Genomic DNA, 12,035 nt, shown 5'->3' on the forward strand with positions numbered 1-12,035 from the left:
AGTGAAATGTTATACCCACACATCAAAAAGGCATTCCTTCAATACGACAATGTTTGTGTTCTGCGTTAGAAAGAACAAAACTCCTTTAAGGGAGAACTCTCCCTACTTAAACAATAAAGGCAAGAAAATGTTACATGCCCTTAGGGTTTTCCTTTCACTATCTTTACCGAAGGAAGACATACAAAGAAAAATTATCTAAACTTCCTTCTAGAAGGCAGTGACCATAGTGAAGATTTTTTTTTTTTTTTTTTTTTTTTTTTTTTAAATAGTATTCAGGTCAGATCCTAGTGCAGGTGGGTGTTTTCCAAACAGAATCTGCCTGGTGGAATGAGCAGCACTGTGGAAGTCAGATTCTCCTGCTTTCCATCTGTGGATGTCTGTCATTTGGGGACAATGACCAGCACTGTATTTTCTTAACCCAATATGGACAGAGTATGTGTTTGGATTGTATTGTGTGACATCCCTTTCTCTATCGAACAGGCCCAAGAGGGGAGGGGGTGGGGTCTGACTTTTTAAGGATGGTTCTAATGCGTTCAGCTGTTATCACACTTTGCTGATTGTAATCATTCGTTTTATGGTTTCTTTTCCAGCTGCTCCAAAAATTCATTGCAATGTCCTCTAGGTTTATTTTTAATATCCCATAATTCAAAGATCTAAGAAAGAAGAGTTGAAATAGAAATCCATGTGCTGATTCTCTCCCATTTTTTTTTTTTTTTTTTTTTTCTCTCGGGGAGGAAGGGATTTAGGATTTGGACACATTCCTCAAAATCCTCTCTGGAGAAATGTGTTCTTTTCTGTAGGGAAGGAGCCAGCTTGGAGCACATTCACAGGCTTATTCAATTGATAGAGGAATTGGGAACCAATCCTATGTAAATATACAACATATTTTAAATTCAAAAAATTAATTCTTTCTTCGGAGCATTTATGTTTAAAATGTTTCCTTTTGGAGTGGTAGCAAAACAGTAGTACTCTATTGGCATTTTAGGATTTCCAGATTCCCTGAATAAAGTATTTGCTCTAAACTCTGTTGTCCTAAATTTATCTAGTAAGAATGTATTGCTCTTTAAACTGCAGAACAGTTTCATGCATGGGAAAACTAAAAGGCAAGGGGATTCCCCTATGTGCTGTCTCTGAAAATATCTTGACTTACGTTTTAAAATCAACTTATTTCAGGGGAAGTAGACCTTATCAGTTTTCTTTGTTTTCCCCATTCATTTAGTCCTCTGAAGAGCTAGATCTGAGAAATGAATCAGCTAGAATTATAGGTTGCCATTTCTTCATTTTCCACTACATAGCAGCGGCTCCTTTCAGTCATTTTTAAGTCCTATAAAAGCCCATATGGGGAAGAGGGGGAGGGGACTGCCTGTAAATCATAAGGACCCAGTTTCTTGATTTCAGTGAAGGGTAGTTTTACTGTCCGCTGTCACCACAGCTGTCAGCAGGATGCCTTAAACATCCTAATTGTCACTAGGGATCAGATTGTTCCTTAACTAATTGTTTAGATCAGCTAATCTACATCCATCATCTGCAAAGGGCAGGCAGCCCCAGGCATCCTGTAATTTAGATAAAACTCCTTTTCTGGGTCTAAACACATTGTTTGGGTGACCAAGGGTCAGGTACCAAAAAGCCTACCTAGGAGTGGAACAAGAGTGGAGATTGTATACTGAGGACCGGGTGAGCCTCCAGGCTTACTAGCCCAGACCACCTGCATGTGTCCCACTTAAACAACTGTGAATCAGTAGAAGATTCCATGTCATTGATCGCAATATGCCAAGAGCCCAAACAGAGCAGACAGCCAAGATCACTGCCTGAGTCAGCTTTTGTGTTTGCACTCATATGGGTTTTGAGGTACTCATTATGACACAAATGTGCTGGATATTTTTGAGCTATTGCAAGGTTTTCTTGAGTTAAACTTCTAAAAACACATCAGCAGCAGTGATGTAGTATAAATTATATATGCAACACACACATTTCATGTAGAATGCAGTCTCCCTTCTAAGAACCTCTGTTTTAATAAGCTTTCTAAAACAATTGGTGAATTTGTTATTTTAGACTGTGGGGTAGTTTTCTTGCATTCATCTGCTCATTCTTCCATTCAATAAAAATTTATTTCAAACTCTCATAAGCTTGGCAAGAAGGTTTTCGTGCCTCAGGAATGTAATTCGTTTAGAAACAAGCCATCCCCTTACATTCATATCGTTCTTATCTCAAAATGCTTTCAAAATGACTAACGAATCGATTTAAAAGTAAAAGAATAAAAATAAATAAAAGCAAGCAGGCCTTGAACTGAACAGAAGTGAATAGGGGTAGAAAGACAAATGTATGATAAATGATAAACAAACAAACAAATACAGCCTTCCCAAAAGTGAAATTCAACCATTCATTAAGATAATTTAAGAAAAGGGGTTTGGGACTTTTAAAAAACAGAACTTTGGAAAACCCTCCACACTTATCTCACTCATTCAGATTTAGTGTAAATCCTATTAATTTTGCAGTAAAGAACCCTACTAATTTTGTTTAGGCTGGCCTTCCCCTCACTTACTTTAGTTTTTCTTTTAATATAATAGTATACCTATTAATACTTTATACAAGTACAGTGCTATGAAATGGTATTCTGGAAAAATAATAAAAGAACAATTGTTAAATCGTAACCAGCATTTACTGTGGTTTACCTATTTAGCAGGTCTTATTGTAAGCATTTTACATATATTAATTCATTTAATTATCACAACCCTATGATGTAGGTAATTTTATTATCCCCACTTTGTGGGGAAATTGATTCGCAGAGAGGTTAATTTACACAAGATCACAGATTGTGCTGGTGAGATAGCAGAGAATAGCAGGCAAACTTGGGAAAACCTTTTAGAGGAATCAGATTCTGAAATGAGAATTAAAGGCTGGCAGGAGTGGGGATTTGTTGTCCCACAGAGGCAGATAGACAAGGAGCACAGACTTTAGATGCTGGCAGTTTCCGTAAAATTGGATTGGAAAGAAAATGGGCCCAGCCTGGGGCAGAAGAGGAATGAGAGCCATAGGGGTGATAGGGACGCCAGGGCAGCTACATAGCTGGCTATGGTCCAGCTTCTGACACTCAGAAATTTCATTTTGTCACTTTCACCTATTACAGCGACTAAAAGAACTTAGCAAATCTCTAGACTTCTTTTCTTCCCTGCCCCTGACTGCCATCATTTTTTACAGAATTTTCTTTTCTAGTTACAAAAGTAGTATGTATTTATTGTAGAAAATACAAAAAACATAAAACACACACATGCCCAGAGGAAAAGAGAAAATTAAAACATTTCTCATTCTACCTCCCAGAGATAATAACTTGCAGCATTTTCCATGTATAATTTCAGACATAAAATAAGAAAATTGACTTAAATCTACATAGAACTTTGTCATTTCCTTCCCCTCCCCACAGCTTAGCTTGAAGTAGTAAATATTTTTCATGTTTTTATATCACTGTTTTACTAATTTCATTAAATTAAATTAATTTATTTAACAGATCTGCTGCTGATAGTAGGTGGTTTCTTTCTCTTGTGTGAGATTATTTTCTTATAATTTCATGCAAACTCACTCATTAAATCATGATTTATTAACACATTAAATGATTTTTACATTGCTAAATGCTCTCCGTAGATGTACTATTTTATCCCTGTGGCAGCATAGAATGAAAAAGCCATTTCTCCACATCACACCGTAGAGGTACAGAAGTTTCTGACTTTTGACTTAGGAGCTTTCTCTGAAAGGCAAAGCTGTAACTCAGAGCAAACCCTAGTTACCTCTGAGTGCCACCAACAGGTGGCGATGGCTGCTACCGGGATGGAGGCATTTGACACTACGAATTAAAGTGGTCTTCTAGAAGTTAACCTTTACAAGGGAGAAATTTTATAAGTACAAATGGTATTTCTTGTTTGAATTTCGGTTTGGTTATTAAAAACACTGAATGGTTTTTTGCATTTTCATCTGTGTGCTGCTTTTGCAAATTGTCTTCTCACTTATTTTGCCCAGTCTCTTTATACTGGGGTGTTCATCATTTTCATATTATTTATAAATTATCTTTATGGTCAGCACATGATGAGTACTATTTCAGGTTTTCGTTTGTCTTTTAATTCATAGTTTTTAAAAACTTGAATAAGGAAGTTATACAGAAGTTTTAAATGTTTATATAGCCATTTCTATTTTATTCCTTAAGATTTGTTTGTTTGCATGCTTAAAAGGGCTCTCTTTACCTCAAAATCAGAAAAATATTCTTATGCCTTTTCTTTTTTTTTAAATACTTAAGTTTTTGATACATCTGGTATTTATTTCAGTTTACGGTACGGGGGAGAAAATCAACATAATTTTTTTTTCCAAAGAGATAACTGTTTCTGTACCATTTAAAAGAATCCCACCTTTCTGTAAAGATTAGAGATATTACCTTAGCCTATAATAAAGCCTTATACCCACTGAAGCCTATTTCAGACCTTTCCATTCTATCCCACTGGAATATATTTAACTACTAGAGCCACCTGTTTCTGCAATATACACCTTAATATATTGTAGGGCTGGTCTACCTCAACATTTTTTCTATTTTGTTTTTACTCTTTTAAAATGTTGCATTGGATTTGATTTTCAAATTACTATGTTAACACACGTGTCTTACAACAAATTAAACAGCAGAGCATGGTGTATATATCAAGTTAGTAACTTCTCTCTCTCCTTCTAGTCCCATCACCAAGGCTTATAGTGTGGTGAATGCATTTTTACACTTTTCTCTGTGCTCTTATGAGCAAATAATAATAATAAATCATAGTAAGGAGAATATTTTTTACCATTGAAACTAAAAACAATTTTTTCACTTATAAAAGTATTTAAAACACATAAAACAAGGCAACATTTACTCTTTTTTCTCATCTTCTAGTATGGTGGTGGCCCCTCCACTGTTGCACCGTCGCTCTCTGAGCCAGTATTACTATCACTGGTTCCTTTCTCTGTCATACTGCTGACCCTCTCCTGCCCGCTCTCCTTGTGTTCAGGAGTAGACTTGCCTTCTTCACCATTCTGTTGGCTCTGCCGTTTCTTCAAGGTGTGTCTCCTCTGTCTCCATTGGAATGTTCTCATTGTGTTTCTTTTCCTTGCCTTTGTTGGCCACTTGCTCTTCCTCAGGAACGATGCTGCTCTCATTGCACTAAGCTTGCTCTGCCGCCTCCTTCTCCCTTTCCTCCTGCCTTTTGTGGGTCTGTTCCTCTGCCTGTGCAATCTCAGCTGCAATTTTCTCCAGATCCACTTCTACCTTCAGACCGCACAACCCTTTAAGTTCATTGTTAAATGAATCTGTGCTTTCCAGGAATTTCGCCTTCTCCTGATGTCGTTCCTCTTTTGGAAGAAGTTCAACTTTTACGTTCAACTTTTACTTTTCGCTGTTGAACCATTAAGGACTGGATCTATCATTTGAGGACCTGCATTCTAGCTGTTGTGACAACTGACTGAACCTCTGATACCACACTCTCACTAAGGATTTCACTGATGAGGCAGTGGTTTCTCTGGAAACGAACGGTGGCTGTACGCTTCGTTGAAAAGCCATCATAATCATCTGATCTTTAGCAGAGAAGGCTCATGTAAGGTTCTCCAAACAGTGAGACTGTTTGGGTCGACTTTCCTCCTCTAAAGCAGCTTCTGCAAGACTTTTTGCATTTATGTAAGCAAGGTACATGGGGAAATTATGATGGGCGTCCATAGATTCATTGTACTCTATCTTTTCTACTTCGTATTCGTTTAAATATTGTTTCTCTTCATTAGCGAGATCTTGCCACATGCCACCAATAATCTTGCCAATTTCCCACAACTATAGGTCAGGGTTGGAAGCCTTTACTTGGTCCCAGACCTTTCTTCTCTACCTCCTGTAGGGCATCAGCGGCTTATCTTGTGGCTTTGGGGGTTTTGGAATCGTAATACTGGAGGATGCCCTGACCCAGCTGTTGGTGCCTGGGTTCCCTCCCAGCCTGTAGTTGTTGTAGGCAAGATGATGGTATGGATTGTATCTTGCAAACCCTGGTGGGCTGGGTATTTGTGTTGTAGAAGCCGGGGTGGGAGATGGGGCATAAGATGGTCTTTTTGGCATTTTGGAAGATTAAGTTCTCAGTTTCTTAAGAATGAATCTGAGACACCGTGGGTAGAAAAAGTGCTCGCAGCTCTGGCTTCACTTTTCTTTGTCCCATGCACACCCCCAGTAATGAGAATATTTATCGAGTGCAAGACATTGTTCTAAGCACCCTACCTGAATGATTTCCTTTACTTTTTATAATAAACATATGAAGTAGATATTATTGTCATCATCAATATGCAGATAAGCAAACTGAATCACTGGTAGTCTAAATAACCTACTCATGTCACATACTGTAGTAAGTTGTGGGACCCAGATTAAGTTCAAGAAGGCAGGTTTCAGAGCCTGAGCTTTGGAATGTGTCTGCTTATCTATCAAATGTTTTTGATGGACATTTAGGTTGTCCTTATTTCTTGACCACCCCCCAACAATGCTGCTAGTAGCATTTCTGTATACAAATTCTTTCATACTGGTAATTTTATTTCTGGCATATAGTTTCTCAGAAATGATATTGCTGGATCTTAGGGCACGTGATTTTATTTAATAGACACGATGAGATTAGTTTTCACAATGGATACACTAATGATTACTCACACATATGAAACGTTCTCACAAATCCTCTTTTTGCTCTTTCTTCCATATTGAAGCCCCAACATGTGCCCAGTGTTATTCTCAGCACTGGGATGTGAAGGTGGTCACAGCAGATGTGGGTCCTGCTCTTGAGGGGCCACAGCTTTCACTCACACCAGGTATCATTCTCTTTCTCCATTCCTCATTTCCATGACTATTTTCCTGTCCCCTTCCACCACAATCCTCCCTTCACACGGACCATTCTCTCCGTCCAGTCCCCTCTACCATATTCCATCTCCATTTCAAATAAGATAATTCTTTCTGTTTCCTGTCTTTCCTCTCCAGTCCCCCACCTCCTCTGTCTTTCCTCCATTTATCCTTTCCTTCATTCCTGCCACCCACCTGCCCTTCATTACTCCCTCTCCCCTCCCTCCCTCCCTCCCTCCTCCCTCCCTCCCTTCCTTCCTTCCTTCCTTCCTTCCTTCCTTCCTTCCTTCCTTCCTTCCTTCCTTCCTTCCTTCCTTCCTTGTTTCTTCCCTTCTTCCCTCCCTCCCACTCTCCCTCCATTCTTCATTCTCTTCTTTTTTCTCCCTCTCTCCCCCTTTCTTCCTCCCTCTCACCCTCCCTCCCTTCTTCCCTTCTAAACTGAAAGAGCACTTCTTACCAATTGTCATACTGAATATCTTCCAGTGATTCAGTTCAAGCAGCGATTTTTAAAGTTTTTTTTTCTTCTCATTATATCAATTTGTATTGCCCAAGATTGTATTATAAGCTGGCACAGACTGGGATATGAAATGAGATCTCCTGATGCTTGTTCAGCTTCGTAATCTCAGAGTATCATATTTACTCTGACTTGGCTAATGGTCTTATTAACTAACGAAAACTAGTATATACTGTTCTTTTAACACAACAGAAAATGAATAGATTTTAGTTTTCCTTTCAAAGAATATGTAGATAAAGCCATTTTGCTGTACTTAATTTGGTGTGGGGGAGGGGTGTTGAGGGTAGGGAAGCTTCTTTTCCATTAAGAATAGCCTGTCTATATAGACTGTACACATCCTCTAAGGCCCAGATCAAAGATCACTGTTTCTTTTTTTTTATCTTTTATTTTATGTTCAGGGGTACATGTGCAGGTTTGTCACATAGGTAAGCTTGTCTCATGGGGGTATGTTGCACAGATTATTTCATCACCTAGGTATTAAGCCTAGTGCTCATTAGTTATTTTTCCTGATCCTCTCCCTCCTGCTACCCTCCATCCTCCAATAGGCCCCTGTGTGTGTTGTTCTCTTTTATGTGCCCATGTGTTCTCATCATTTAGCTCCAACTTATAAGTGAGAACATGTGGTATTTGGTTTTCTGTTCCTGCATTAGTTTGCTAAGGATTATGGTCTCCAGGTACACTCATGTCTCTGCAAAGATATGATCTTGTTCCTTTAATGGCTGCATAGTATTCCATGCTGTATATGTATCACAGTTTTTTTTTTTTTTAATCCAGTCTGTCACTGATGGCCATTTAGATTGATTCCATGTCTTTGCTGTTGTGAATAAATGACTCATCCTATTCTATGGAATGACTCTCTATTCTTCTATTTCTATGAAGCCTTTTATTCCTCCTTTAGTTCAGTTGTTTGGCCTCCTGCAGGCCTATCTCTCATAATTCCTTCTTTTATTTTGGTTCTTGCCACAAAGTGTAAATTATCTTTTGATTTATCTCTCTCCCTCCTCCCAGCTATCTGAGGGCGGGAACATTTCTCAATCATCTTTGAACCCTAGAACCTACAATACAACAGATGTTTTTTCTGAGTGAATGGTGGATGGATGCATAGATTAATGCCTATTATTTTCCCTAACCACCCCATAAAGCTAACTTTGTCGACATTAAAATGGAACAGCTACAATTAAATTCTGTATGTTTGTTTATTACATCACTTCAAAGCATAAGGAATGTGCTAAAGTAAATTAGTGCACTTAATAAGCTAGCCAGCCGCACATCTTTTCACTGTCCTATCAACAGGAAAATCCATTATGTCCATCCCACCTGAGATATTATATCCCTGCATCATTGGTTCAGACAGTATGATTCAGTTGAGACTTCTCAGTGCTTTTGTTAGTGAGGAGGCTTCTCCAGGCACTGCTGATTTGAAGGGACAAACCTTGAAAGAAATTGGACTAAGTTTTGCAAAAAATAATGGATAGTCTTGAAAAAAAATATTTACCCGGAGAATGACTTTTCTCTGCCATACAATGCAAGGAAGTAAGTGTACTGTAATCTCAGCACTTGCAGTATTTTCATCACGTATGATATTTCTACTTGTTTCATCTCCTCTTTATCCTCAGAGAGACAGTGCTGCTTAGTGTTTAAGACTGAGAATTTACAAGTGTCCAGGACTGCTGGGTTTACATCCCAGCTTATTATCTTGGGAAAGACATTTTACCCAACTGGCTAAGTTGCACAATTTCAGGGAGTTCCCTTCACAAAGAACACAACATAGGATGATGCACGTAGAGCATTGTAGACCACTTAAACTTAGCAAGTAGCATTCATTAAATAAGCAAATGTTAACACTATTGTCTTCCTAGCACCCCTATTAGTAGACATTTTTAGCATCGTCTCAAAGATGGATATATTATGTTGCAAAGAGGTTAAGTGTCTTGTTCACAGTTAAACAGAAGTCAGAAATGGGCTGCTGACTTCCCAATCTCCAGACTCCTAGGCTGAGGCATTTATTTCCACCTTAATTATTATTAGCACCCCCCTCTCCAACAATGTGTGACATGTTTTATTTTATTGTTGTTTTCGTTTGTTCATTTTCAATTTTCCCAGATATGGTTTTAAAAACTGGGCATGGGATAGGAATTTGCAATGACCCATACCAAAATAAAATCAGCTGCTACTACCACAGCAAAATACTAATTTGGGATCCTGTTGCTGGTTACTACTATATTCAATATTAAACTGTCCTAGCTCCCAGTTACCAACCTCACCCCCTTCCACATACCTTGCTCAATGCCTTATGTTGTCACTAGATTATAAGTCCCTTGAGGACAGGGACTGTGCCTTATTCATCTTTGAATCCCACCCAAGGATTTACACAGTGTTTCATATATAGTAGATGCTCAATAATGTTTGCTATATAAAATAAATAGCTTATTATCTTAAAAAAAATCTACAATTCCATTATTTCCTGCTCTCAATTTAAGGATAGAGTCTGTCTGATTCTATAAAGTGGGCATTTCCATGATAAGGTAGTATTTGCGGATCAAACCAGAACTCAGGACTAAGCAACTCAATCAAAACCGCTCAACTATATGGAAACTGAACAACCCACTCCTGAATAACTACTGGGTACATAACGAAATGAAGGCAGAAATAAAGATGTTCTTTCAAACCAATGAGAACAAGGATACAACATACCAGAATCTCTGGGACACATTTAAAGCAGTGTGTAGAGGGAAATTTATAGCACTAAATGCCCACAAGAGAAAGCAGGAAAGATCTAAAATTGACACTCTAACATCACAATTAAAAGAACTAGAGAAGCAAGAGCAAACGCATTCAAAAGCTAGCAGAAGGCAAGAAATAACTAAGATCAGAGAAGAACTGAAGGAGATAGAGACACAAAAAACCCTCCAAAAAAACCAATGAATCCAGGAGCTGGTTTTTTGAAAAGATCAACAAAGTTGATAGACTGCTAGCAAGACTAACAAAGAAGAAAAGAGAGAAGAACCAAATAGACACAATAAAAAACGATAAAGGGGATATCACCACTAACCCCATGGAAATACAAACTACCATCAGAGAATACTATAAACACCTCTATGCAATAAAACTAGAAAACCTAGAAGAAATGGATAATTTCCTGGACACTTACACTCTCCCAAGACTAAACCAGGAAGAAGCTGAATCCCTGAATAGACCAATAGCAGGCTCTGAAATTGAGGCAATAATTAATAGCCTACCAACCAAAAACAGTCCAGGACCAGATGGATTCACAGACAAATTCTACCAGAGGTACAAGGAGGAGTTGGTACCATTGCTTCTGAAACTATTCCAATCAACAGAAAAACAGAGAATCCTCCCTAACTCATTTTATGAGGCCAACATCATCCTGATACCAAAGCCTGACAGAGATATAACAAAAAAAGAGAATTTTAGACCAATATCCCTGATGAACATCAATGCAAAAATCCTCAATAAAACACTGGCAAACCGAATCCAGCAGCACATCAAAAAGCTTATCCACCATGGTCAAGTGGGTTTCTTCCCTGGGATGCAAGGCTGGTTCAACATATGCAAATCAATAAACGTAATCCAGCATATAAACAGAACCAAAGACAAAAACCACATGATTATCTCAATAGATGCAGAAAAGGCCTTTGACAAAATTCAACAGCCCTTCATGCTAAAAACGCTCAATAAATTTGGTATTGATGGAACGTATCTCAAAATAATAAGAGCTATTTATGACAAACCCACAGCCAATATCATACCAAATGGGCAAAAACTGGAAGCATTCCCTTTGAAAACTGGCACAAGACAGGGATGCCCTCTCTCACCACTCCTATTCAACATAGTGTTGGAAGTTCTGGCTAGGGCAATCAGGCAAGAGGAAGAAATCAAGGGTATTCAGTTAGGAAAAGAAGAAATCAAATTGTCCCTGTTTGCAGATGACATGATTGTATATTTAGAAAAACCCCATTGTCTCAGCCCAAAATCTCTTTAAGCTGATAAGCAAGTTCAGCAAAGTCTCAGGATACAAAATCAATGTGCAAAAATCACAAGCATTCTTAGACACCAGTAACAGACAAACAGAGAGCCAAATCAGGAATGAACTTCCATTCACAATTGCTTCAAAGAGAATAAAATACCTAGGAATCCAACTTACAAGGGATGTAAACCACCTCTTCAAGGAGAACTACAAACCACTGCTCAGTGAAATAAAAGAGGACACAAACAAATGGAAGAACATACCACGCTCATGAATAGGAAGAATCAATATTGTGAAAATGGCCATACTGCCCAAGGTAATTTATAGATTCAATGCCATTCCCATTAAGCTACCAATGACTTTCTTCACAGAATTGGAAAAAACTGCTTTAAAGTTCATATGGAACCAAAAAAGACCCTGCATTGCCAAGACAATTCTAAGCCAAAGGAACAAAGCTGGAGGCATCACGCTACCTGACTTCAAACTACACTACAAGGCTACAGTAACCAAAACAGCATCATACTGGTACCAAAACAGAGATATAGACCAATGGAACAGAACAGAGCCCTCAGAAATAATACCACACATCTACAGCCATCTGATCTTTGACAAACCTGACAAAAACAAGAAATGGGGAAAGGATTCCCTATTTAATAAAGGGTGCTGGAAAA

The 12,035-nt window shown here is 38.3% G+C and overlaps 1 pseudogene; it reads right to left on the bottom strand.

Moving 5' to 3' along the window:
• Positions 1-266: 266 nt before the first annotated feature.
• LOC110743121 lies at positions 267-6,840 on the bottom strand (annotated as a pseudogene).
• Positions 6,841-12,035: the final 5,195 nt, after the last annotated feature.

The sequence above is a fragment of the Papio anubis genome, chromosome 6 (assembly GCF_008728515.1).
Source record: "Papio anubis isolate 15944 chromosome 6, Panubis1.0, whole genome shotgun sequence".
In the NCBI taxonomy this organism is placed as follows: Eukaryota; Metazoa; Chordata; class Mammalia; order Primates; family Cercopithecidae; genus Papio; species Papio anubis.